Raw genomic sequence first — 27,607 nt, forward strand, 5'->3', positions numbered from 1 at the left:
TTGGGAAACACACATGTATAGAGACTGTAGCATTGCCTTGCAACATGTTTGAGTTCGATTACTGCCTTTTATTTCCTTCATTTCTTGTGACTCATAGGGTTATTATTTATTATTTTTTTTAATTGGCACGCATGGCTAACAAAACTGTTAGCTGAGTTGGTACCCGGCTGCGGAATAAAATAATTTTATGAATTATGGGGAACAAACCGTGATGCTTAAGAAATTCTCTGAGGACAAGCAGGATACAAGATTCTTCGCTCCTGGCCGACGTTAGCTGACGGAGCCCAGGTTGGAGTTTTACTTGAGCTCCACTTATATAAATGCTCCACTGGTCCTCTGTGGGTTTTCCCACGTTCATGGGGTGTGCTGTGGATCTGCCTGTTGTCTCTACAAAGGAAAACATATTTTTTTCTTCTATTTGTGTTTTTTGGGTTTTTTCGGTTGCAGGTGCCTCTTCCCTTCAGTCCCTCTCCCTGTTAGTACCTAGTTTAATGTTTTTTGTTGGTTTTCCTGTCCAACCCCCCTCCCAGGAGAGGAAAGAGAGAGCAAGCTATAGTTCAAATGAACTGCAGCAGAGGGAAAAGCAATGCTGCATGAACCACCAGCCTGGAAGTCAGAGAGAGACTGAAAAGGTTACCAGACCCCCACCTACTGTGAACGCAATTAAATGACTATTGAAGGGGTGAGTCAGAGTTTCAGGTTAGGGAATCTGCATGACACATTCGCTCCCCCCCCCCCCCCCCCCCTCCAACTACTGCTACTGACTTAACCGTGCAATAACACTTCACAAACGAATCATGCAAAAGTCATAAATTGTAGGACTTTGACTGAAAAAGCCTTAAATTGCAGAACTTTGCTTGAAAGAGGCATTTGTGTGGAATATGTACCGAAAGACAGCCTTATCGAGCAAACAGATTCTCTCCCTGAATGACAAAGGGGTCAGAACTCTTGGATACCTGGTTCTTAAAGCAGAAAGAAAAGTATTAGGCAGGATGGGTCTCAGCCTTGTGGCTGAGAAGAGCTGCTGCTTCCAGGCTGGGTAAAAAATGAATAACTGGTTGTGGAATTAGCTGAGCTGGAATCATGAAAACATGTAATCGTTGAACAATGAGCAAACCATGAATCCTGTCTGAGCTATAAACCCAAGCAAAGGAAACTCCTCCCACCAAGGAAGAAAAGCCGAAGGACATTGGCTGTCCAGAGGTGATGTCTGGTCCCCCTGGTGGACAGGGACCCCAGCGCCAGAGAGAATAGCCCTGCTTTGGGGGCTTCTGGAGCGCTTGCTCCTCTGCCTTTTTGGCCCTGACACCGGCCCTTCCAGAAGATTTGGGTGAAGGTGTTTCTAGCAATGGAGGCGATGCGGTGAACTCTGTTTGAGTGAACCCCCTGCGATGACTCTGGAAGTTGTATGGAATGCCTTAGTGACTCTTGTTAACTAAGGTTATTTTGGACACTAACAATCAAGTTCTTGTTAATTCTAATTTGGTTTCATTTTATGGAACTAAGCTGGAGGCATTGGAAATCCCGGGTTACTTTGCTATTAAAAGTTCAGCAAGTTTTGGCTCAGTCAGACCAGATATATTCTAAGAAGCTTGAGAAAATATAGAAAATTCACTGTGAAGCCTTAATTTAAAGAAATTTTAAGTTTTTCTATTGTTAAATTGATTTCTCCTGTAGATTTGTCCAGAAATTATACTTCTCACATTTTGAAAATTCCTAATGCTGCGATGCCTGTAATAACTAAGGCATATTACTTACCTCAAGCTGAAGAAGACTCAGGTGGGATTTTGCCCCAGGAAACTGCCTTAGACCTTACGAATATTCTCGAAACTTTGCATACCACAGAGATTTCGCAAAGAGGAACTTTGTTATCTTTTGCTTTTTCCTCTGACAGAAATAATGTTCTCAGATTTTTCTTTTGTAATCATTCTCTCTTGTATTATGGGCAAAAGTTATGGATATACCCTGAAGTCACTAGAGCTACCCAACTTTGCAGGAAAAAATGTCTTTCTATGTGTTCTCAGGTGAAATCTGAGGGGGGGGGGTCAATATATCTTGTGATATCCTTGCAAGTGTCTTATTAGATATCTTAATGTTAATTATATTTTCTTTGAACCGTGTCTACTCTGTTGTTCTTAGGTTCGCACGCTTAATACCCACTTCTATAGATCGGCCATATAAAGTGATACTGGAATTTGTCTTCTCATTTTGTTTCTTAATTTCATGGTGTGTTATATTCACTTCCTTTTCTCTTGTTTCCCCTCCATTTTCCTTTTATTATATGAGGATGCTTGATTTTTTTGTCTATTTTCTAATGATATTACTTAATTTCTGTTGTGTACCTCATGTTTCTGAAACAAGGTATTGTGTTTGTTTGAAATGCATAATAAAAAAAAAATTGGGCACGCACGAAGATGGCCGTTACTAAGCAGTAGCAATCCGGAGTTGCTCCTGTGGTGGTTACGTTCTAACTGAAAAATATTCCCTGAAAGCTTTTTTCCTACGATGAGTAAATGTAAAGGAGCCATTAAAAAGGATAAGCCTGAAGAACTATCTGCTACCCTCTGTCAGACCTCAGTTCAGGAGCTTGCACTTACCGCTGTATCAGCAGCTGTAACCGACTTGGCTGGAGTTGGGAACGCTAGCCAGTCGGAGGTGGAGGTTTCCCTCAGCCCTGACCACCATTCCACTCGCGTCTTCCTGACAGTGCCGCCATTTTCTTGGATTCCTCTTCAGAGGTTGGGCGGCTTAGCTGTATCCTCTGGTTCTCTTCCTCCTGTTCAGCTGGAGCAGATTCAGTTTCGGAGTTCAGCGGGAGTGATGCAGGAGTCTCGGGAAGCACTGTTGTATACAGAAGAAATGGCCATGCAATCTTCTCTGACTGTTGGATCTTCTGAAGTAAATTCCAAAGTTTCTGCTGTTGCTGTTTGGTGGACAGTAATGATGTCTATAAATAAGTTAGTTACATCTTTAGTTTTTATGACCACAGACTTGCATAATCGATTTCAATCTCATGAGCTTCGTGTAAGTTCATTGAAAAAGAAGGTATCTGAAGGAGAGTCATCCTTGGTGAAAGTCCATCACAGACCTTTCTTCTACTTCTTCATGTAGAATTGAAAATATTGAGAAGTCTTTGGTCTTTGAACTTGAGGATTCTTAATTTTCCTCAGATTCCCCTGAAGACACCTGTTGATCTATTTACTACTTATTTGAAGGAAGTTTTGTCTACTAGAAAATGCATTACCTCCTATTGAAATAGTTTTTTTTTCTTGCTTATTCCTAAGAGATCTGTGGATAAAGTTTTGTTGGATGTTCCTACTAATTTAATCAATTTCTTGGAGAATTCTAAAGATGGGAACGTCTTATTATATATCCATTGTTCAAATTAAGCACCAAGACTGATAATTTATCAACTGTATGCTTGATTCCTCATCTGTCATATTCATTTTCACATCACTTGCCTGGGAGGTAAGGGTTTACCCTCTGATCTCTGTATGTCAACCCTTTTGTGGACTGACATTTCCAGTACGTTTTCTCAAAAGGAGTGTCCCCCTCTGCTAAAGCTAAACTGATTTCTCTTTTATTCACGGTGTCAGATTTTTAAATGTGGAAGGCAGCTCATATGCCTCTGTCAGTTCCTCAAGCTTAATCTTTTTTCCCCCTATATATGTCCGGTACACTTGAGCCCCATTTCCTCCCTTCTCTTATCTATCTATCTATCTATCATAATTTTTTTACACACCTTACAGAGCAAACCATCAAGGCGAGGAGCACACAAATCATACAACATAAAATAACTTTACGTTACAAAACCCTGCCCTGCCACTTTCATCCATTGTAGTTCACACCCAGCCTCACTCACAAGTAAATAACCTTGATTTTTATCCATCCCACAAAGAAAGAGAGGGTTATGGCATCGACATCAATAATAATAGCTTATTTTTATTTAGTTTATTTGTAACCCATCAATACCAAAACCCTAGGTGGAGAACAGAAAAAAAAGCATAATCAATTTAAAAAAAAGAAAAAAAAAAGGAACAAAAAGCAAGACAGAACAAACAAAGCTGCCCTTCAATCCTTCACTAGTTCGAAACTGTCTTTTAGTTTTGCATAAGAGCGCAAGGAGTGCCATGCCGGGTCAGACCAGAGGTCCATCGAGCCCAGCATCCTGCCTCCGACAGTGGCCAATCCGAATCTCTAGGAAGTACCAGCAGATCCTCAAAAAAAAACAAAACAAGACCTGTTGTTTTTTTGAGGAGCAATGGCTTTCCCCAAGTCTGCCTGGCTAGTAACAGTTTGTGGACTGCTCTTCCAGGAACTTGTCCAAACCCCTTTTAAACTCTGGCAACAAATGCCACAGCTTAATTGTGTGCTGAGTGAAGCAACACTTTAAATCTGCTACCTGCAAGTTTCATGGTCTGCCCCCTAGTCCTGGTAGTATCTGAATGTGTAAATAACCGGTCTCTGTTTACCCATCCCTCCCCACCCGTGGTTTTATAAACTTCTCCACTCTGAAGAAAAGTTTCCTGTTTAGTCTTTTTTTTTTTTTTTCCATAACAGATTTATTCTTATCTACGTGGCCTGCAGGCAAGTTTCATATTCATCCCGTTCAGTGCGCTGCATGCTGATTGTTAAGTCCTGAAACTCGCCCAAAGTTCTCTAGCGCTTCCAACAATACTGGCAAGGAGACACACTCCTTAATAATTCAAACTATTTGAATCGAAGATTGTCTATGCTGGCTGTAAATTGTGATTTAGACGATGTTTGGAGATTATTTTACCTGAATGGTAGAAAATTGATTTGTTAATTTATAAGCCATTTTTCCAAAGAATAATGTCCAAAGTGGTGAACAGCAAATAAAATCAACATAACGACAGAGCAACAGACATTTCATAAAATATTAATCCAAAATAAACAAACCTGGAATATAATTAGCTCTTATAAATCACAATAATAAAGACTTGGCAGGACTAAAATGAATAATATCAGCAATGTCAGAAAGCTAGTGGAAAAAAGATTATGCAAAACTCTCTGGCATGATTATTCTTATCTGTCATTTATTTATTGAATTGGAGCAATGTTTTATTCAGTTTTATTTATTCTGTATATTTTTGTTTGATTTTTGATTGTAACCCGCCTTGGGCTTTGTTATGTAAATGTGGGAATATCAAGTATAAATAAATAAAATAGTTGAATAAATCATAAAATGGCCAACATAAAGTAGTTAAAAATGATACAGGACTCCTACAGTAGGCTAACCTTAAAATGGCTCCCGAGACCAGTTCAATTACGGGTCGATTTTCAAAGGGCCATGTGCGCATGCTGCGCACATTTTCTAAAGGGCCTGGTCACACGTGTAACCACCGATACGCGTACAAGTGCTGGTCCAAAAGAAAGGGGTAGCCCCGGGGGGGGGGGCAGGCCGAGATAGCACCATTAGCTGCTGTCCTGGGGAAGCACGCGCCGGCTGCCAAAGCACGAAAATTACTTCTACTCCAGAGGAGCAGTAAGTAATCAAACAAAGAAAAAGTAGATAGGAAGAGGTTAGGGGTCAGAGGGGAAAGGGGAAAGGGTAGGAGGGTTAGGGATGGGAAAGTTCCCTCCCAGTCCGCTCCTTAATTGGAGCAAACTCGCAGAGACCTGATTGCATCGCTACGCGTAGCTTATAAACTCCCCCTGCGTGCGCAATTCGTGGGCCGCCCACGTATGCACGTGGTCACTGGATTTTATAACATGCGCGCGCCAGAACGCGCATGGTATAAAATTGGTGCGTCCATGTGCGTGTGCCGGTCTTAAAATCGACCCCTTAATGAAAAGCTAGTCTTGGCGCTCGTGTCTAAGGGAAAGGCGATTCAACCCCCAGAGTTGGAGGGCAGTACCTCTTAAGAACATAAAATGCCATACTGGGTCAGACCAAGGGTCTATCAAGCCCAGCATCCTGTTTCCAACAGTGGCCAATCCAGACCATAAGAACCTGGCAAGTACCCAAAAACGAAGTCTATCCCATGTTACCATTGCTAGTAATAGCAGTGGCTATTTTCTAAGTCAACTTAATTAATAGCAGGTAATGGACTTCTCCTCCAAGAACTTATCCAATCCTTTTTTAAACACAGCTTTACTAACTGCACTAACCACATCCTCTGGCAACAAATTCCAGAGTTTAATTGTGCGTTGAATAAAAAAGAACTTTCTACGATTAGTTTTAAATGTGCCCCATGCTAACTTCATGGAGTGCCCCCTAGTCTTTCTATTATCCGAAAGAGTAAATAACCGATTCACATCTACCTGTTCTAGACCTCTCATGATTTTAAACACCTCTATCATATCCCCCCTCAGTCGTCTCTTCTCCAAGCTGAAAAGTCCTAACCTCTTTAGTCTTTTCCTCATAGGGGAGCTGTTTCATTCCCCTTATTTTGGTAGCCCTTCTCTGTACCTTCTCCATCGCAAGTATATCTTTTTTGAGATGCGGCGACCAGAATTGTACACAGTATTCAAGGTGCGGTCTCACCATGGAGCGATACAGAGGCATTATGACATTTTCCGTTTTATTCACCATTCCCTTTCTAATAATTCCCAACATTCTGTTTGCTTTTTTGACTGCCGCAGCACACTGAACCGATTTCAATGTGTTATCCACTGTGACGCCTAGATCTTTCTTGGGTTGTAGCACCTAATATGGAACCCAACATTGTGTAATTATAGCATGGGTTATTTTTCCCTATATGCATCACCTTGCACTTATCCACATTAAATTTCATCTGCCATTTGAATGCCCAATTTTCCAGTCTCACAAGGTCTTCATGCAATTTATTACAATCTGCTTGTGATTTAACTACTCTGAACAATTTTGTGTCATCTGCAAATTTGATTATCTCACTCATCGTATTTCTTTCCAGATCATTTATAAATATATTGAAAAGTAATGGTCCCAATACAGATCCCTGAGGCACTCCACTGTCCACTCCCTTCCACTGAGAAAATTGTCCATTTAATCCTACTCTCTGTTTCCTGTCTTTTAGCCAGTTTGCAATCCACGAAAGGACATTTGCCATGTATCCCATGACTTTTTACTTTTCCTAGAAGCCTCTCATGAGGAACTTTGTCAAACGCCTTCTGATAATCCAAGTATACTACATCTACCGGTTCACCTTTATCCACATGTTTATTAACTCCTTCAAAAAGGTGAAGCAGATTTGTGAGGCAAGACTTGCCCTGGGTAAAGCCATGCTGACTTTATTCCATTAAACCATGTCTTTCTATATGTTTAGAACACTTTCCACTATTTTTCCTGGCACTGAAGTCAGGCTAACCGGTCTGTAGTTTCCTGGATCGCCCCTGGAGCCCTTTTTAAATATTGGGGTTACATTTGCTATCCTCCAGTCTTCAGGTACAATGGATGATTTTAATGATAGGTTGCAAATTTTTACTAGTAGGTCTGAAATTTCATTTTTTAGTTCCTTCAGAACTCTGGGGTGTATACCATCCGGTCCAGGTGATTTACTACTCTTCAGTTTGTCAATCAGGCCTACCACATCTTCTAGGTTCACTGTGATTTGATTCAGTCCATCTGAATCATTACCCATGAAAACCTTCTCCATTACGGGTACCTCCCCAACATCCTCTTCAGTAAACACCGAAGCAAAGAAATCATTTAATCTTTCCGCGATGGCCTTATCTTCTCTAAGTGCCCCTTTAACCCCTTGATCATCTAACGGTCCAACTGACTTCCTCACAGGCTTTCTGCTTCGGATATATTTAAAAAAGTTTTTACTGTGAGTTTTTGCCTCTACAGCCAACTTCTTTTCAAATTCTCTCTTAGCCTGTCTTATCAATGTCTTATATTTAACTTGCCAATGTTTATGCTTTATCCTATTTTCTTTTGTTGGTTCCTTCTTCCAATTTTTGAATGAAGATCTTTTGGCTAAAATAGCTTCTTTCACCTCCCCTTTTAACCATGCCGGTAATCATTTTGCCTTCTTTCCACCTTTCTTAATGTGTGGAATACGTCTAGACTGTGCTTCAAGAATGGTATTTTTTAACAATGACCACGCCTCTTGGACATTTTTTACTTTTGTAGCTGCTCCTTTCAGTTTTTTTCTAACAATTTTTCTCAATTTATCAAAGTTTCCCTTTTGAAAGTTTAGCACGAGAGCCTTGGATTTGCACACTGTTCCTCTTCCAGTCATTAAATCAAATTTGATCATATTATGATCACTATTGCCAAGCGGCCCCACCACCGTTACCTCTCTCACCAAGTCCTGTGCTCCACTGAGAATTAGATCTAAAATTGCTCCCTCTCTTGTCTGTTCCTGAACCAATTGCTCCATAAAGCTATCATTTATTCCATCCATCTCATATTAGTCAGAGACAGGGTAAAAAGTAGCACTTCCTGAGATGACCTCCCTGCATTTACTTAAATAGTTATTGTCCGCCTGCATCAGCCTACACTGTGCCAGGATGAGCAATCACCCGGCTAGGATGGGTCCTGCCCTCTTAGTGCTCTGAATAGCAATATCTTTTTTTTTTGTTTGTTTTTTTTCCTCACAATTCATTCTCAAAGATTGATTTTTTTTTTTTTTTTTGAAACTTCAGGGCTTATTCAAAGGTCAGAAACACTGAGACTGAGGCTGCATGTCTTTCAGATCTTGCATCCGTATCTGTGGAAATTTAATCTGGGTGTGATGAGAGAGCTAGAAGGTGAAAGATGACTAACGTGTTAAATAGAAAAGGCATGACAGAGAGAGTCAGATTAGCACCTCACTAACTTGTTTAAAGAAAATATGAATGAGAAACCTCTGGGATGTTGGGTGTTTATTTACCAGGTAGCAGCACTAGATAAAGGGAGGTTTCAGAAACTGTTCTTTGAGAAATCCATTAAGAGACTGAGAACCACCTCTAGGAGATGTCCCTTTGCAAATCTCCAGAAAGAAATTCATTTATTTAAAAAAAGCTTCTATACCGCTACTTGATAAGTTGCAGCGGTTTACAGATACAACATACGTATAATAAAAATCTACCTATATGTATAGGCAATAATAATAAAATAGGTTAACATAAAAACATAACTGTTTACATTTAATAACATGAATATTCACAACTTCCATTAAATGAGATCTATTTTTTTTTTTTACAGTTGAAAAAGTAGTGTTTTGTTTCTCACTAAATGCACTTGTTCTACCCATGGTAACAAAAGAAGTGGGGTACTGGCCCATTTGATTAGCTACCAGGAAGCTGGGAGATCAGTAGCTGCATTAAGAAATTAAGAAGGGAAGTGGATTAGTAAAAAAAAAAAAAAAACTACCTTATTTCTGAATTTAGGGAATTTTCCCCAGCTATTTATACCTCTTGATGTCAAAAGAAAGTTTGGGTGTTTCTGTGAAGGAATGACCCTCCCTGTGTTGCTTCAGTCGCTTTACTGGAAAGTATATGTTGTTGTTATGGGACTTTCTAGCTATAAGGCCCTTGCAAGTGATTGTTTTCCAGCTGAGCATTCTAAAACCTTTAACGATATCTTAGCTCCTCATGTGAATGACTTGTCTGTTTGGCAGAAGGGTCCCTGCCTGGCAGTGTGTATGAGGCGGTTATAACATTGATTCAGAAGAACGGAAGGGACCCATAGCTATGTCAAAATTATAGACTTAGCTCTTTTGATGTTGATTTTGACAAAAATTCAGGCTAAGAGGCTTCGAAAAGTGATTGCAGTGGATTGAAGTAATTTACAAGAAATCAGTAGGAAAAGTGATTGTGAATTGATCGTATTTTGACTAGATAGGGGTACGTGTCAGGGTTGCACCCTCTCTGTGACCTGTTTGCATTAGCTATTAAACCCCTTACTATTAAGCTGAGAGGGACTGAGCAAGTGAAGAGTATTGTAGCAGGTGAGGGGAGGAAGGTCAGTACAAGCTGTTGTATACTGTTATGGTTTTGAGGTATTTCAGTGGATTCTTGGGTACTGTGGCAGATGACCACGCCCACAGGGAGGAGTCCCGTGGGGAGCCACAGTACTGGGCTAGACTCAGGACGCACAAACCCAGAATTAGATCTTTTATTGTACAGCTGATGTGTACCACCAGAGGTGGCAGTAGTGACGTAATCCAGAGGTAGCAGTCCAGGGACTCTCGGCAGAGGGGACCCGTCTCACCAAGTTGGTATAGGGAGATTCTGGTGTAGGTTTCCCAGCACGGCAATGCTGTAGATGAGACAGACTGAGAATTAGATTACTCACTAGATGGTGGCTGTAAGGTTGGCGATTTCCACCAGGCAGAAGTAGATGGTAACAGGCACCGATGCAGGGAGAGCAGGCCCTCGAGGAGCGAGTACCTGATCCCAGTAAGGCACCTGAAATAAAGCGGAGGGCCTCCGAGGAGCGGGTACCCAGGTTAGGGAATACCCTGAAGGGCAGAGAGAGAGCTTCCAGCTCAGCACGGAAGCGGCAGAGTAGCTTAGACCGGACGAGTCCAATCCTTGCTAACTCAACGAGCTAGCAAACAAGCGTAGGCTAAATATCCGGATGGCGTGATGTCACTCGAGGGGGACGCCCCCGAGGTTCCCGCTATGACGTGGATAAAGTCGTGGGTGGCGTGCGCGCGTGCACCCTAGGAGGCGCTTAGGAGAAACATGGCGTGAGGCTTTGCCATAGCCGTTCCAGGGACGTTGGAGGGCACGGCTTGCACATGCGGCGGTAGCCATCTTCCCAAGGCTAGCGGGGAGAGCAGAGAAAAAGGTGAGGCACAGGGGTCAAAGCCATCTAAGACTGGACGCAACATATACAGATGACCTCTTAGTGCTGAGAGATTTGGAAATGGGATCAGGTGCCTTCACTTTTCTGCTGGGGCAGTGAGGGATTTTATAGACATCTTTGAGGAATTTGCTGGATTCAAAGTTAATTAGAGCAAGCTGGAAGTCCTAATATTAAACAATAGAGGTGGCCTGGGAGTGCTTCCTGGATCCTGGTTTAAATGTGACTGTAGTAGTAGATAAACTAAAATATTTAGGGATTTACCTTACCCAGTCTACAAAATATGATTGAAATTAGTGTTGATGCCCTAGTAATAAAAGTGGATGTGACCCTGGAGAGGTAGAATGTACTTCCTTTCCTCCTGTTGGGTAGGATTATCTGGGATTGTGTGCCAGCAGGGTGCTGGCGCCCACAACAGGTAGGATACGGATTTTGGGGGGGTTAGGATAGGGCTAGGGGGCAGGAAGGTTAGAATAGGGGGTAGGGAAGTTCCCTCCCAGGCCGCATCTAAATTAAAGCGGACTGAGAGGGAACTGTGGAAGGCCGTGGGCTTTGGCGTTCGCAGGTTGCACAAATGTGCACCCCCTTGCGCGTGCCGACCCCCGCGTAAGCTTTTAAAATCTACCCTTTTAGGAATAAAACATACCACTGGTATAGCTTCTTCGGTAAGAAAACCCTGTTGTAGGCCTTCTAAATGACCAAATTTCTCTCTTTTCAAGGCTGAAGTGGGGTCGTTGTCGAACTTGCGATAGTATTGTGTATCATTCAGTTGGTGTAAAGCTTCCAAGTAATTCTGATATTGATTAAGCACAACTAAGCCCTTCCCCCCCCCCCCCCTTTGTCAACCGATTTTTACAACCAATTTTGTGTTCTGCAAAAGATACTTTAAAACGATACATTCTGAACGTGTTATGTTGGTAAATCGCCTATGTGGGCTTGGGATTCTAATTCTGCAAGGTCTTTCAAAACGGAACCTCTAAATGTGGCCGGACCTGGAAGTATTCATTTAGATTTAGGATGTACCACAGACGGTATCCACTGGACACTGAGAAAAAAAGTAACTAAATTGCAAAGCTTGAAAAAAAAATGAAAGAACTCAACCCATTACGGGATGGCTGAATATGGACTGCCCACGTGAGACACTGATGTGGTGTTTCCCTTGATGAAGAGTAATTGAAATAAGGTCAGGGTAAGGCCCAACATTTAGTCTTTGTGCTCACTTTGAGGAAAAGCTTATACAGAGAGAAGTTTTTACTTGCACACACAATTATTAGTGGCTCTACTATCTAGAGTAATTGTGACTTTGGATTATTTAAGACACTCGTTTTAGACTGATGATTATAACACCAGAACCTTTGATTTGATTTTAATCTGTGGCTTCTTTATATGATGGTCCTATATAATTATATAATTTTTGGGTTGCTTGTATCAGTCTGGTATATAACAAAACATTTTTTATGAAGATATCTTTTTTTCTGATAGAAAGATAATTCATATACAATCCACTGCTTTCTGCTGAAAAGTTGGGAGAGATCTATCTGAGGAACACTTCATTTTTTTATTGCTATTTCTATCTGGATCACTATGGAGAGAGCAATGGTTGACTAATCTGAATCTATTTCTGTCAGAGTCACGGCAGAGTTATCTGGCCCCGCGGTGTGGGCCATTTGGAGTTGAGAAGCCAGCTGTGGCTCAGTGAAAATTCTCACCTTGCCATTTTGCTTGCGTTTGTAAAACCTAGACAGGGCAAAATGCACCAGAGAAAACAAACACCATAGTTTTCTGAAGATGAATTCTAAACTAAATCATTGAATCAGAGGAACAAAGGTGTCCTGGTGATCTAGACTAAGAATTAACATAGGAATTGAATTTCTCGGCAGGTCATCTTCAGATGACTCCAGGAAAGATGTTCAGACAGGCACTAGGCTGTTACAGTTAAATTAGGGCTAAATTTTGGGCTCATTGGTACCTGTATGGGCTGCAGCAGCCCTAGCTACTATCCAGTATTGCTGTCTGGAAATATGGGCCACCTATTGGAAGTTTTATATACAAAAAACCTGACCTGGAATCAGTGATTAGGATGTGGGTAGAAAGGTGGTTTTCTGTTCCTTCTTGGTATGAGTGTCCCCGGGTGTACCAGTATTCCTCTTTAAATAGTAAGACTATTTTTTGATTAATTGGATGAAATTGTTTCTTGTGTTGATTTTTAAATGGCTTTAGTGGATTGCTTTTACTGTTTGGCCACTTTAAGAGTAACTTGAAAACTATTGTGCCTGAGCCAGTGTGATGCACGTTTAGTGATAGCTCAAGTTTCAAGCCATAAAAAGGTAGCTTGAGAACTCCCTAAATCGGTGGTCCATAGAAAGACCCAAACTTTGGAGGGCGCGGGTAATACATTCCTTTTAAATAAATAAGTAATACAATTCTATCCCAGTTGCTCCTTGCCTGTCGGTACCTCGACAACTCTCAGAATCTCTCCAGATATTCAGGGACCCTCCTGACCCCTCCCAACAGTAGTGAGCCTCAATCTGGGTGTAAGGGTGATTCTGAATTATATTACTTTCCCATTCTTTGGCAAAATAAGTAAAAATAAAATAAGTACCCCCCACCTGCATACATGAGTTAAAACTGACTCCCAGGTAGATTGCGCATGTAGTACACTCGAGCAGGGTGAATTTAGGAACTGGATTAAGGTCTGACAGGTGACCTACCTATACACACACACACTACTTATTCAGGACAGCCCCCGCTCGCTGCTTGCCATGATTTACTCTTCAGAATCACTGAAGATGAAAAAGATTTACCATCTCGTTCCAGGAAGGAAACCTTATGAAATGTGGAACAGAAGAACAGGTGTCAGTTCCTGGGAGCAGCCCTTCCCGTTTTCATGAGCAGGGTCCCAGATCAGCTGAACAGCCCTGGGATTTGGTGAAGTGCTTGATGGCAAGTTAAAAATAAATAAATAAATAACTAAAAAATAACAATTTTTCTGGATAGATGTGAGTGGAACGGAGACGCCTGGGATGAGGGGGAGGGGGTACATGAGTATTCGGACTGACTCCACTTAAAGCAGCTATTCAGTAAAGAGCTGTTTTCCCGTCTTCCCTCTGGAGAAAGAGGAAATGGCCTTTCAGTGCTGCCGCGCTGCACAGCTGGGAGCTGAGCAATTTTGCTTTTTTTATGTATCGGTAAAAGCAACTTTAAAAGATGTCAGCTCAGCAAGCACCAATAGTAAAAAAATATATTATTTTTGGCGTTGACATTTGCTCTGAATGAAGGAAAAATTATGCTTTCTCATTCTCCCTAAAACATTAGAAATGCCATTTTTCCATTACGTATCTTTATCTTTTGTGCCTGCCTACCCATATCTTTCTCTGCCTGGTACATTATATTATTATTTTACAAAATTACATTTGTTTCTCACATCTCCAACATGCTTGATGTAAACCACCATATAAAACCCCCACAATCAATCTATAGTCAAAAAATGTAGACATCTTTAGACCATCATTTAAAACCCATCACTAATAACCCTTCCCCATTATACCATGCTGCCCACTCTTGCCTCATTTTGTAGACAATAATAGACCTACCATAACATATTCAGTGACTCTTACCACCACCATATCAAGGTCATTAATGCAACCATAAAATACTCTTCCACTACTAAACACAACCCATGGACTCCACCAACCTACTACTCTTCTCTATCAAAGGCCAGTTGGAACAGCCAAGATTTAACTGCTATGTGGTAACATTAATACTCTCTTTGTTGGCAGACTCTTCGATAATATTGTAGCCAGTCCTGAAAATGTTCGGATTCTCATAGATTGTAGCCGAACCTCTTCATGAGAAGGAAATCACTAAAGATCCTCTTCGGAAGAACCCAAAACTCCATTTCTCAGTTAAATAATCTGCACCTAAACCTCCTTTTGTTTTAAAAGCTAACATTAAGATTTTAAACTTACGACTTTGCACCACTGACAGCCAGTGCAGCTGTCTGCTCTGCAGAAGTTGCATTTGATGAAGCATTGCTTGAGGTAGTCCCGCATAAACCAAATTGCAGTAATCTGATCTTGAGTTCACCAAGGCATGCACTATGGTTCTTAAATGTTCTTCCAAAAAAAAAAAATATATGGCCTCAGCTGGTGAACCACACAAAGGAAACCATAAGAACTGAAGAAATGCCATGCTGGATCAGACCAAGCTCCATTTAGCCAAACATCCTGTCTCTGATAATGGCCAGTCCAGGTCACCAGTACCTGGCAGATCCCATAAAGTAGATCTATTTCCAGTTACTCACTTTCAGGGATACAAATGACTTTCTTAAGTCTACCTGGCTAATGTGTTTTTTTTATGGCCTTTTTCTCCAGGAACTTGTCCAAACCTCTCTTAAATCCTTCTATGCTTGTTGACTTGACCATGTCCTCTGGCAACAGATTCCACAAGCAAATGTTGTCCCAGTGACGTAGCTACGGGTGGGCCATGGCTCATCCGCTTTGGGCTCAGGCCCACCCAGTTGGGAGTCTAGCAGGGATGGATTAAGGTGCTGAGCTGAAAAGTGACATGCAGTCAGGGCTTCGACTTTTTTTTTCTTTTCTCCAGCTGCAAGTAGTTGGTCCTGTGTTGTGCTTGCTGTTGGGATTTCCACCCCCCACCAGCGATCAGAGTCTCCGCACGGTGGCGCTGGGTTGTGACGTGCTGGCGGGGGTTCCCAAACCCCCCCCCCCAGTCAACGATTAGAGACCCTGCGCGGTGCCGATTTGTGACGCGCTGGCGGGATTCCCATCCACCAGCCAGCGATTAGAGGCACCCAGCGCGGCAGCACTCGATGCCCAGTGGCGTCCTGCCAGCGGGCTTCTTACACCTCGCCAGCCGGAAGGAGGACCAGCTTGGGGAAGAGGTTAGTCACATAGGACAGGTTTGGGGAGGGAGTGAGAATGAGAGAGTGTGTGAATGAGCCTGAAAGAGAATCGGGAGTCCGTGAGCCTGAGAGAGCTCCCAGGGATAGAGAGCAGGGGAACTTACTAAGCCTTATTAGTTTTAATTATTGGGTGTTTGGTGTGTGCTGTTTTGAAATATTTATTTTTTTATTAGAATTTAAAGGAAGAAGTAATGCTGTTCTGTTGGCAGTTGAAGGATACAAGCTAAATTTATGATAATTCTTTGTTGTAACACTGCTCATTTAAGAGGGGGGGGGGGGGGGAAAGGCCATCATTTCAAGAGAAAGCTCTTGAAAATAAGTTTTGTTCTTTCCTGTTCGTGCCCCTGCCGATATCCGAGCTGCAGCGGAGATGCTCCCAAACTTTCATTAGAGGGTCAGTGGCCATGTCACCCTCAGAAGGTCTCAACAAGCTTAAAGGTTAAAGTGCCAGCGCATTGCCCAGTTCAACTGACTTGGCAGTCTTCACTCTGAATCCTTTACACTTTGTTGTATGTGTTGGTAGCAATGGCTGTTCTCACACTGTCTTGGACTATTACATTTTACCAGTGGGGGAAATGTAAAAGAACTTTCTGTCTAAGTGACCACTTAGTTCCACTTTCTGTAGGCACTGGAAATAGGATTCCATTGGTGGCGTGGGAGTAAAACCAGGCCTGGTGTCCCTTCAGACTATATGATCACTCTACATCAGTGTCCTGTTCCAAAGGTGCACATACGGCCGATTCAGTAAAGTCCGCGGGAGAGCGGATGAACGGTACCAGGGGAGCAGTTTAGAGAATTTGTAGTAATGTGGCCACATGCCCACGGAGATGCCACTCGGTCACTGCTCAGCTTTTCAGAAAATACCAGCCTGTGCCACTAGCAGCTCCGACGGGATCTGAATTGGCGATCTAGAAAGGAAGCGCTGTGAGGCTCCATGCCCTGCCTCCCAATCCCCTCCAGAGCCCTGACAGCATTGGGTTTCCACTCTGGGTACAGGTTAGAGCTACAGCCCGGCGTGGGAAGGGAAGGGGGATGGGGGAGGCCTGGGAATGGGCCGTCACGTTAAGCTATGGCTCCCTGGCACTTCAGCCCGGGGCCTTCGGCGCGCACACACACGCTCTGTCCCGCGCTGCACAGCAAGAGAGCCATCCGTTTCTGTAACAAGGCGGTGTGTGTGTGTGTGTGTGGCAGAGCTCAGATCGCTCAGTATGCACACTCCCACCCCCTTTCCTGCCTTCTCTTGTATGAGTTAGGCTTGCAGTCCTCCTCTGGTCACGCCAATGAGGTCAGACAGATTTATGATCCCGCAGTCCCAAGATCGTTAATTTGCATCTGCCTCTACAGGACTGAACTGCTGAAGAGGGACATTAATTCAGCACCCTCTCTCCTCAATGTCACTTTCACGTTAATGCAACGATCACGGCAGCACTGACGGAGGGCGGTTAACTTATCTGAAACAAAACATCGAGACTGATTTCAAACTGACAGGCCCGATGTCTGAAACCGCGAGTCTCCAGGCCATTGTCCCGTTCGTCCCCCAAGTGCTGGTTCACGTTGGAAATACTCGGCAGCCCGAGGCACGGGAGAGGGCACGACGCTAACCTCGCTAGCAGGTTTGTCCCAAGTGCAGGGCGCGCTGGGGCAGAATCCTGCAGCTTCTGCTTAGGGGAGGGGCCTGATCCATGGGCAAGTGCATCTCCCGGTGAGCCGTTCCAGGGACCCTCTCCCCCCCGCCCCGGCACGATCATCTTCCCCCTTCCTCTCACCGGCAGGAGGAGAGAGAGCAGGACGGCCTCCCTGCGTCTGCCTCCTCCAGCCTCAACCTGATGCCTGAAGGCGCCGAGCTGGTGGATCCCATGGCACTACGGGGGGGCCCCCCCGCGGGATTCAGGCATCAGACTGAGGTCGGAGGAGGCCAGAAGCAGGTAAGAAACGCTACGCTCTTCCTGCCGGGGTGGGGCAGAGGGAAGAGGAGAGTGGGGGCTGGCGGGCATACTCGCGTGTATGGGGAAGGGGGGGGGGGGGGACGTGTAATTGTGAATAATAATCCATTCTTCTGTAGCTCTCACACAGCACTGCAAAGATGGGCATTGACTTCTGCGCCTACAGGAGACAGAAATGACTGAAGTGACATCAGCAGTTATCACTATGGCTAAATATTTGGGATCGGTTATAAGTACAGCAAGAAATAAAGTTCATTCCCTATTAGATAAAAGAAGGATTGCATTCTTCAGCTGATAAGTTCTGCAAGTATTTGTTTTAATGTTTGGGATTTGATGTTCCTTTTTCATTGTTTCTTTGCTATATAATTAATCCTTTTATTTTTGTGCTTTTCTTTTAATTAATTATACCATAGATTGTACTGAAAGCTAACAAACCTATATGTTTGTTTTTTCATTTTCAAATATTGACGAATGTTGTAACAAGTATTACAAAAGATGACGTCAATTGGTTATTGCCTTCACATTTTTCAACAGAATGAAAGTTTTGAAACTAAATCCCATTACTATTTTGGGCATTTCTGCTCTTTTTCAAGCCGCTTAAGGGATCATCTTTAATCATAGGTCTTTAAAGTCCACTCATATTTTTTTTTCTTTTTCTTATGTTTTTCCTTAGAACAATTTTTCTATGAAATATACCCTCCGGTATTAATATGAAAATTATAATCTTACAGTGCTTCCCTTTCAGGGGTAGTCGAGTCCAGTTCGCGGGGGGGTACAACCCTCCCGGTGTTGATGCAGAGCACAGTTCGACGTGTCCATGTTTCGCGTCCAAAGCTGCCTCAGGAACTTCTCTGACTGGATATTCTTCTTTACTGAATGGGATATCAGCATTTTGCTCTTTAAATACAATGTACCCAATCGCGGCTTTGTATCGTCGCGGCACGTACCCCTCTCAGTCCTCTACAACCCATCTCTCTGTCCTTCACCCATCCCAGCCCTTGTTACCTCACTCCCCCTGTCCCACAAAGGTGGATTCTGAGTGTCTCCACAGCAGACCTTCCTCTTCCCCTCCCAGATTTCTGCCTTTTTTTTTTTTCTTTTTTAACCATGTATTAAGAGACAGTGGACCTGAAGACACCTTGATGTGATGCGTAGGGATAAACTGGGACACATCAGAGAAACAGTTAAGAAACATAGAAACATAGAAATGACGGCAGAAGAAGACCAAACGGCCCATCCAGTCTGCCCAGCAAGCTTCACATTTTTTTCTCATACTTATCTGTTTCTCTTAGCTCTTTGGTTCTATTTCTCTTCCACCCCCACCATTAATGTAGAGAGCAGTGATGGAGCTGCAACCAAGTGAAATATCAAGCTTGATTAGTTAGGGGTAGTAGGGGTAGTAACCGCCGCAATAAGCAAGCTACACCCATGTTTATTTGTTTTACCCAGACTGTGTTATTCAGCCCTTATTGGTTGTTTTTCTTCTCCCCTGCCGTTGAAGCAGGGAGCTATGCTGGATATGCGTGTAGTATCAGTTTTTTCTTCTCCCCTGCCGTTGAAGCAGAGAGCTATGCTGGATATGCGTGAAGTATCAGTTTTTCTTCTCCCCTGCGGTTGAAGCAGGATATGCATTGAAAGTGAAGTATCAGGCTTATTTGGTTTGGGGTAGTAACCGCCGTAACAAGCCAGCTACTCCCCACTTTGTGAGTGCGAATCCTTTTTTCCACATTTCCTCTTGCTGTTGTAGCTTAGAGTGATGTTGGAGTCACAGTAACCATGTGTATGTTTATTGAATAAGGGTATTATCTCCAGGCAGTAGCCGTCATTCTGGCGAGCCACCCACTCTTTATTGACGGCCTCTTGATTTTATGGATCCACAGTGTTTATCCCACGCCCCTTTGAAGTCCTTCACAGTTCTGGTCTTCACCACTTCCTTTGGAAGGGCATTCCAGGCATCCACCACCCTCTCCGTGAAGAAATACTTCCTGACATTGGTTCTGAATCTTCCTCCCTGGAGCTTCAAATCATGACCCCTGGTTCTGCTGATTTTTTTCCTATGGAAAAGGTTTGTCGTTGTCATTGGATCATTAAAACCTTTCAAGTATCTGAAAGTCTGTATCATATCACCTCTGCTCCTCCTTTCCTCCAGGGTGTACATATTTAGATTCTTCAATCTCTCCTCATAAGTCATTTGATGAAGACCTTCCACCTTTTTGGTCACCCTTCTCTGGACCGCCTCCATCTTGTCTCTGTCTCTTCGGAGATACGGTCTCCAGAACTGAACACAATACTCCAGGTGAGGTCTCACCAAGGACCTGTACAAGGGGATAATCACTTCCCTTTTCTTACTCGATATTCCTCTCTCTATGCAGCCCAGCATTCTTCTGGCTTTAGCTATCGCCTTGTCACATTGTTTCGCCGACTTCAGATCATTAGACACCATCACCCCAAGGTCTCTCTCCTGCTCCGTGCACATCAGCCTTTCTCCCCCCATCGAATACAGTTCATTCGGATTTCCACTCCCCATATGCATGACTTTGCACTTCTTGGCATTGAATGTCAGCTGCCATGTCTTCGACCACTCTTCCATCTTCCTTAAATCCCGTCTCATTCTCTCCACTCCTTCCGGCGTGTCCACTCTGTTGCAGATCTTAGTGTCATCCGCAAAAAGACATACCTTACCTTCTATCCCTTCCGCAATGTCGCTCACAAAGATATTGAAAAGGACCGGTCCCAACACCGATCCCTGCGGTACACCGCTTTAAAACCGCTCTCTCTTCAGAGAGAGTTCCATTTACCATCACACATTGTCTTCTGTCCGTCAACCAGTTTGCAATCCAGGCCACCACCTCGGCACTCACTCCTAAGCTTCTCATTTTATTCACCAGTCTCCTGTGCGGGACAGTGTCAAAAGCTTTGCTGAAATCCAAGTAGATGACATCGAGTGCTCTTCCTCGATCCAATTCCTTGGTTACCCAGTCAAAAAAGTCAATCAGATTTGTCTGACAGGATCTTCCAATGGTGAATCCATGCTGCCTCTGGTCCAGCAATTCTCCCGACTGTAGATAGTTCACTATTCTCTCTTTCAACAGTGACTCCATTACTTTTCCCACCACTGAAGTGAGGCTAACCGGTCTGTAGTTACCAGCCTCTTCTCTGTTCCCACTCTTGTGAAGCGGGACCACCACCGCTCTCCTCCAATCATTCGGCACCACTCCCGTTTCTAGGGATCTATTGAATAGGTCACACAGCGGACCTGCCAGCACATCTCTGAGCTCCCTCAGTATTCTGGGATGAACTTCATCAGGCCCCATGGCTTTGTCCACCCTCAGTTTCACCAGCTCTTCCCATACATTTTCTACTGTAAATGGAGTTACATCTACTCCATTCCCCTCCAGTTTCTTGTTAACTAGTGTCGGTCCTTCTCCAGGGTCCTCTTTAGTGAACACAGAACTGAAGTATTCATTTAATATTTCTGCCATTTCTTCGTCTCTCTCCACGCATTGATCCTTTCCACCTTTCAATTTCACTATACCATTTTGAACTTTTCTCTTTTCACTGATATATCTGAAAAATGTTTTGTTACCACTCTTTACCTCTTTGGCAATCCTCTCTTCCGCTTGACTTTTGCCATCTTGATTAATTTCTTCGTCTCCCTCAGTTCTACCAGATATTCTTCTTTGTGTTCCTCCTTTTGGGATCTTTTATATTTCTTGAATGCTGTTCTTTTAGCCTTTATTTTGTCAGCCACCTCCTTTGAGAACCAGATAGGTTTCATTTTTCTTTTGCTTTTCTTTACTTTTCTAACATATAGATTAGTTGCCTTGGTGATTGCTCCTTTTAGATTGGTCCACTGTTGATCCACATCTCTCTCGTTTTCCCAGCCTTTTAGTTCTTCCTCCAGGTACTTCCCCATTTCATCAAAGTCTGTGTTTTTGAACATCAAAACTTGGGTTTTTGTGCTTCTTTTCCGTGTCCTTTTTGTGATATTAAACCATACCGTTTGATGATCACTGGTGCTGAGGTGGGCACCCACCTGGACGTCTGAGACATTATCTCCATTAGTGAGCACTAAGTCGAGTATAGCTCCTTCTCTCGTGGGTTCCATTACCATTTGTTTGAATAAAGCTACTTGCAGGGCATCTACTATTTCTCTACTATTTTTAGATTCTGCAGATGGGATTCTCCAGTCTACATCTGGCATATTAAAGTCTCCAACGATCACTACTTCTCCTTTCTTTGCTATCCTGTGGATGTCTTCAATCAGATCTCTGTCCAGCTCTTCCTTTTGGTTTGGAGGCCTGTAAACCACTCCAATAAAAATGGATGAGTTGCTTAAGCATAAATGAACATTGGAGTGCTAAATATTGTTGTGCTCATAGTTAAAGTATGTGAAACTGTTTTTTATCTAGATAAGGAAGTCTTACTACCAGGCAGCAATGATGCAATTGTATATATGTGCCTTCTTACATGTAGTTACTGCAGCCTAGAGAAAAGAAAATGCCTTGAGCTCTCATAGTTAAATAACAGAAAACTGATTTTAAATGTTACTTTGAAACGCTTATGTATAAATTGCTGTTCTTTAATATGTAGAAACTTTGTAAACCAGAAATTGAGGAACTACATTTATCTTTAGTAAAAGCAAAGACACTTAACATGTATCCCCTGTGCCCCCCTGTACTTCTGGATTGGGGTGCTGTCTAAGTTGTAACGGACAAAGAAGAAAGAACAGTGCTTGTGCCAGTAAGGTCCCTTTTACACATTATAAAAGGAAGCCAGCCAAGACGCAAAATGGAACAAATGGACAAGACCTTGAACTGATCTGATTCTCCAGCGTTGAGTCCTCATTCTCTTGGGGGAGCTGATACCCTACTCCCAGCGGGGACTACTGGAGTTGCCATACTTGTTTGAAGGGGACCAAGTGGGAGACTACAACTCACTTGATTGCTTGCAGAGCAACCACTGTAGACACATTCTTGTAAAATACTTTTCTCTCTCTTTGGGCCATTCTCATAAGTGTTCCCTTATATTCAATGTGCTTATCAGAATATTGCTTTTGTTCATATTGCGTTTATTATAATCATTGCTTTTTATTATCATCAAGGTCGATTTTAAAAGCCTGTAGTGCACAAGTTGGGCTTGCACGTGCCCACTGAATTTTAAAAGGTGCCCAGATGTGCACGTATCTCCCACTGTGCGCACATCTCAATCGATTTGAAAAAGGGGTGTGGTCTGGGCAGAGCATGGATGTTTCAGGGCATGGTTATGAGATTGGCTTGTTCTGTTTTCCTAATAAGAAGTGTATTGGTGTTTAGGGCCTGGTGTAATATTTGTAGTGCTACCATTTCATAGGTTGAGTTGTTACTGTTTGAGTTCCATAATGCAGGTGTAACTTTACGGATTAGTTGATGTACATTATTGCAGATCCTGGGAGTGTGTTAGGTGCTACATTTCTCTTTCCATTTCTCCAGGTTTGCACTGCATACAGAGTGGCTTTTTGGGGTTTCCATTCCAGTTTCTGTCTCCATATTTGTAATATGTGGTCTTTCTGTATTTGGTGAAGGTTGGTTTTAGGTGTGTGACCAAGGTGAGGTATTTTACTATCGTGTAGGCATTTGTATCAGTCTTATTTGTTGCGTTTTCTGAATAGGAGATGCATTGGTAGTGAACCAGTGTCTTTTCATAAGTAGGGCTATTGGGCCTGCTAGTAGAGGCAGTTTGTGTTGCTGTTACTGAGATGACACCAGAATATCTCTTTTTGTATGGCGAGTTGTACAGGGAATGTTCTAGTTCTGCTCTGCACCCATTGGGGTGGGGAGGGTTCCTGTGGATGCAGAGCGATGTTTACATTTAGCCCCGTGACTTTCATGTGCTCAGTGTGTCACGCATGTGAGAACCATCTTTCAGATGTGCCCTGAGAGAAAAAGGTTGAGGACCACTGCCCTAGCCTACCTAGCCACACCAGCTGTTCAGCTCTGCAGTCCCTTCCACTGCTTTCTTGAATTCAGATACTGTTATCTCCACCACCTCCACATTCACCATCCTAGAGCCTCCTTTTGTTTTGAAAGAGACCCGCTTCATGTGAACGGAAACCTTGAAAGTATTTAAATGTCTCTCTTACGTCTGCTATCCCGCCTCTCCTCTGGCGTATACGTGTTTAGATCTTTAAGTCTGTAGCCATACGCTTTAGAAAGAAGACCACTGACCCCTCTGGACCTATCACCCTTTTCACCAGGTAAATTGCTTCCCATGTCACTCTAAAAGCTTGGCTATAGAAGAAATCTGCTGGTAGGGGGGATTGAGACTTGCAAGTGCAAAGGCCACTTTACACACACACTTTTCGGTGGTTGTTGAGGTTTTCAGATGGACGAGGTGCCTCTGACCATTTCCTGAAAGAGTCTTTCTGCTAATCCTAGCTGGAACCAGCGGCAGTTAAATGCATTTTGACGGGAAACTTGCGGGCTGCTGTCCAGAAGCACCACAGGGGTCAGACTCTGCAGCCAGTGTGTTTGGAAGATGAGGCCTGTGCTCCCTAATAGCTGCTCCAGTCAAGGGTGCCAGCTGGGAGTCGGAGGGGGAAATCTGTACTCGCTGATAGATGACGCCTCCCTGGAAGGGCGCACAGCTCATATTTTCCAGCTTTATGACTATGTACGTTTCAGTGTACGTTTCAGTAAAGAAAATGTTGAGAAGCTCTAGGAGCCGAGGGCAGGAATGGTGCTCTGGTGCAGGGAGTGGAGTGGGGCTTCGGCACAGCCCTGTACGGTGAGGAAGTACCTGGCGCTGCTGGAACCACTTTGCTCAGTTCTTCTCTTTTTAACTGGCATCCTCAGGTCTTGCAAGACTCCAGATCCCTGCACATTGTAGTAAAGCAAGCCTGGAAATGGCCCCAAAGACCTAAAACTATCTGTTCACTCCGTTCTAATGCAAGAGGAGGCCACCTCTATTAAAATGCCACATGAAATCCAATGGTGGAGAGCAGGGACAAGAAACAAGCTGAAATACAAATCCAAAGAATTGCATTCTTGTAGTGCAAGAGGCCATGGCTTTGTTAGCGACATCCTCATAGATGTAGGAGAGTTGATATCATGAACTCTGCAGTTTGGTCCTGATTTTGGGGACTGGTATTTGCTTTTGTCCTGTGGGTGGAAAGTAGATTTTTAATTGCAGTGGACTGCCTGCAAGTTCTGCTGACAGAGCCCCCGTTTACCTTGTCCATTCCGGATCTCATGGTCTTTTGAGGATCTTTCAATACCAATCGGCGTAAGCAGCAGGGCAGCAAGTGGAGATTACAAAAAAAAAAAACAAACAGAGTTTAACTGCATTTGTGTAGATTTTGCCTTGTCTGCTCCAGTGGCAGACGACCTTCCAGTTCCTGAGGGCACGGATAGTGCTTGATTTCAGACAGTTAATTGCTTTGCATAATAACCTCTGGATTTAGATGAATCATTTAATCATTTTTTCTTTCACCGGGGGAGGAAGTACAAGCTCGTTAACGAAACGACTGCTTTGCTCTGAAATGGTGCTGACCTGCAGCCCGCTTTCATTGGGTCTTTCCAGAGGGCAGACCTTTCCCCAGGAACAGCTGACTTTTTTGCGTTGTTTCTCAGGTTAGAAATGTAACAAGTCAGATAATTAAAATCCTTGCATTTCCTTTCCCCCAAACCTCCTGCGATTGAATGATTTGGTATTTTGAGACAGGCGACGTGATGAGCAATTAGAAGTGGGGCATTTCTGGTGTTTTTGTTCCTGGGCTGCAGGGACTGCAACTTATCAAAACCATCTGCTCATAAACCTTCACTTCAAACAGGGGCGGTTCTATCATGAGGCAGTGTGATGCGGCAGCCTCAGGTGGCAAAGTTTTAGAGCAGAAAAAAGTACTCCTGTGGCGGATGCCTCACTCTGCATCCACACCCAGACAGGAAAAAAATCGCCAACCGCCCCAAATAATGGCGTGCCTGTGGGGATCCTGGGCCCGCGCAGGCGGAGCAGAAGTCTAACATGCCGCGTCCAGGAGTATGAATTGCCTGTGGGGATCCCAAGCCCCGCGGGCAGAAAGTCATTAGCGACAGCAGCCAAGGATTATGACGCGCCCAACGGGATCCCAGGACCGCGGGCAGGAAGACACACCCCCCCTTCCCCGAGCCGGCGGTGCAGAATTATGACGTGCCAGCGAGGATTCCAGGCCCCACGGACAGGAGGAAGGAGACACAGTGATTGAGGTGAAAGGGAAGAGGAGAGGTGTGAGCAGGGGAGGGCGGAGTGAGAAAAAATGTCTTGGGGAGGGGGGGTTAAGTGAATGATATAGAATGGAAGGGAAGCAAAGGGAGGCTTAGTGAGTGAAGGGGGAAGAGAGGGAAAGTGGGGTTAGTGAATGGGGAGGAAAGGAAGAGAAGGGGTTGAGTGAGGGAATAGAAGAGAAGGTGGAACAAGAGGGGAGCATGTGAGAGAGTATGAGCGAGCATGTGAAAGTATGAGGAAGAATGTGTGTGAGCATGTGAAAGAACTGGAGTGTGTGTTTGCATGGGTGTGAGCGAGCATGTATATTTGAATATTTGAGCATGTGATAGTGTGATTGTGCATGTGTATATGTATGCGTGTTTTAAAAATGAACATATGTTTTAGAAAGTGTGTGTCTATGAGAGAGAATGGGCAAAGTTTGTGTGTAGCTTCCCTTCCTACACTAATCCAGGACAATTTCAAGATCACTAAATCAAAAGTTCCCAGGTATAGAAAACTAGTAATTTTTTATCCTTATTAGTTTAAATGGTTATTAGATATTTGTTTTTGCTGTTTTGAAATATTTTATTGGCTTTTGGGAACTTTTTAAAAAATGTGTATATGAATTTAACTATATAATGGTATTCTATTCATCAGCTGTCTTGAAATACATATTTTTTTTATTGATATGGTTTTGATATTATGAATTTTATATTTTCTGATTTTATTGTTTTATAGGGAATGGAGATGTTTCGTTTTTTTCCACTGATGCATTACATACAGAGCCTGGATTTTTGCAGTTTCCAGTACAGTTTCTGTCTGTGCGTTTTATCTTTATACTTTATGGTCACTTTATTCTGTATTTGGCGAGGGTCTATGTATGTTCTGGTGTGCGATGGAGGTGAGGTATTCTACTAATGTGTAGTTTCTGTGTAGGGATCTATAGCAGCCTGGCTTGTTCTGTTTTTCTTCATAGTATTGGTGTTTTAGGGCCTGCTGTAATATTTGCAGTGCTGCATTTTCATGTGTAGGGTTCTTACTGTTTGAGTGCTGGCATTTAGTGTCATTTTGGTATAGGAGGTTTACTATATTGTAAATATATATTCAGTTTATTCGTGTCTTTCTGAGGGCCAAACCCAACGCACTTTAACAGTAGGCCTATGGGCCCCAAGTGTCTCTCTTGCAGGGTTTCCTCTTTGTAACCACAGCACTGCATGTAAATATAATACCCATGCTGTTGTGATATTTTTACTTTGTACTTTGAATGGCTTTTTCATATAAAATCTGTTATAAATGCATAATTTGTAATAGTGTGCATGGTGAGAGCTGGGGAGGTTGGGTGCAAGATACCCTTGTACTAGCCCTGCGCACAGACTCTTGCCATTCACTTATCTCCCACATTGCAGGATGCAGCTGCTTGGGAAGGTTCCCAGCTTCCTAGGAAAATTATCCCTGACCTCTGACCTCTGCCTGCTCACTTCCACAGCATTTCAAATCATCCAAAGGGGGAGACTCTTGCCCTCCCCCCTCCCAGGACCATGCTTTGTGTGTGTGGGGGGGGGGGAGCACCATCTTATCCCTCCCCTCAGACAGCAGATTGCCTTGAGCCACCCCCGAGCTCATCCTCTTCTAATGCAGGGCCTTTACCCAAGGTTCGCTAAGATCCAGTAACTTACTTGCAGCTCATGTGCTTTTTCATTTTTACCCTGACTGTTTTCTCCTGCTCCTTTGCACCATGAGCCTTCCTTCACAGTTACCGGAGGAAGTTTTCTCCTCTTTGAT

General features: G+C 43.4%; 1 protein-coding gene across 9 annotated transcripts in view; it reads left to right on the plus strand.

The window, feature by feature from the left end:
- The window catches only part of RAB3B (RAB3B, member RAS oncogene family), a 97,393-nt gene that overhangs the window by 51,186 nt on the left and 18,600 nt on the right, over positions 1-27,607 (plus strand). The gene's annotated exons all lie outside the window — the stretch shown is intronic.

The sequence above is a fragment of the Rhinatrema bivittatum genome, chromosome 10, assembly GCF_901001135.1.
Source record: "Rhinatrema bivittatum chromosome 10, aRhiBiv1.1, whole genome shotgun sequence".
In the NCBI taxonomy this organism is placed as follows: domain Eukaryota; kingdom Metazoa; phylum Chordata; class Amphibia; order Gymnophiona; family Rhinatrematidae; genus Rhinatrema; species Rhinatrema bivittatum.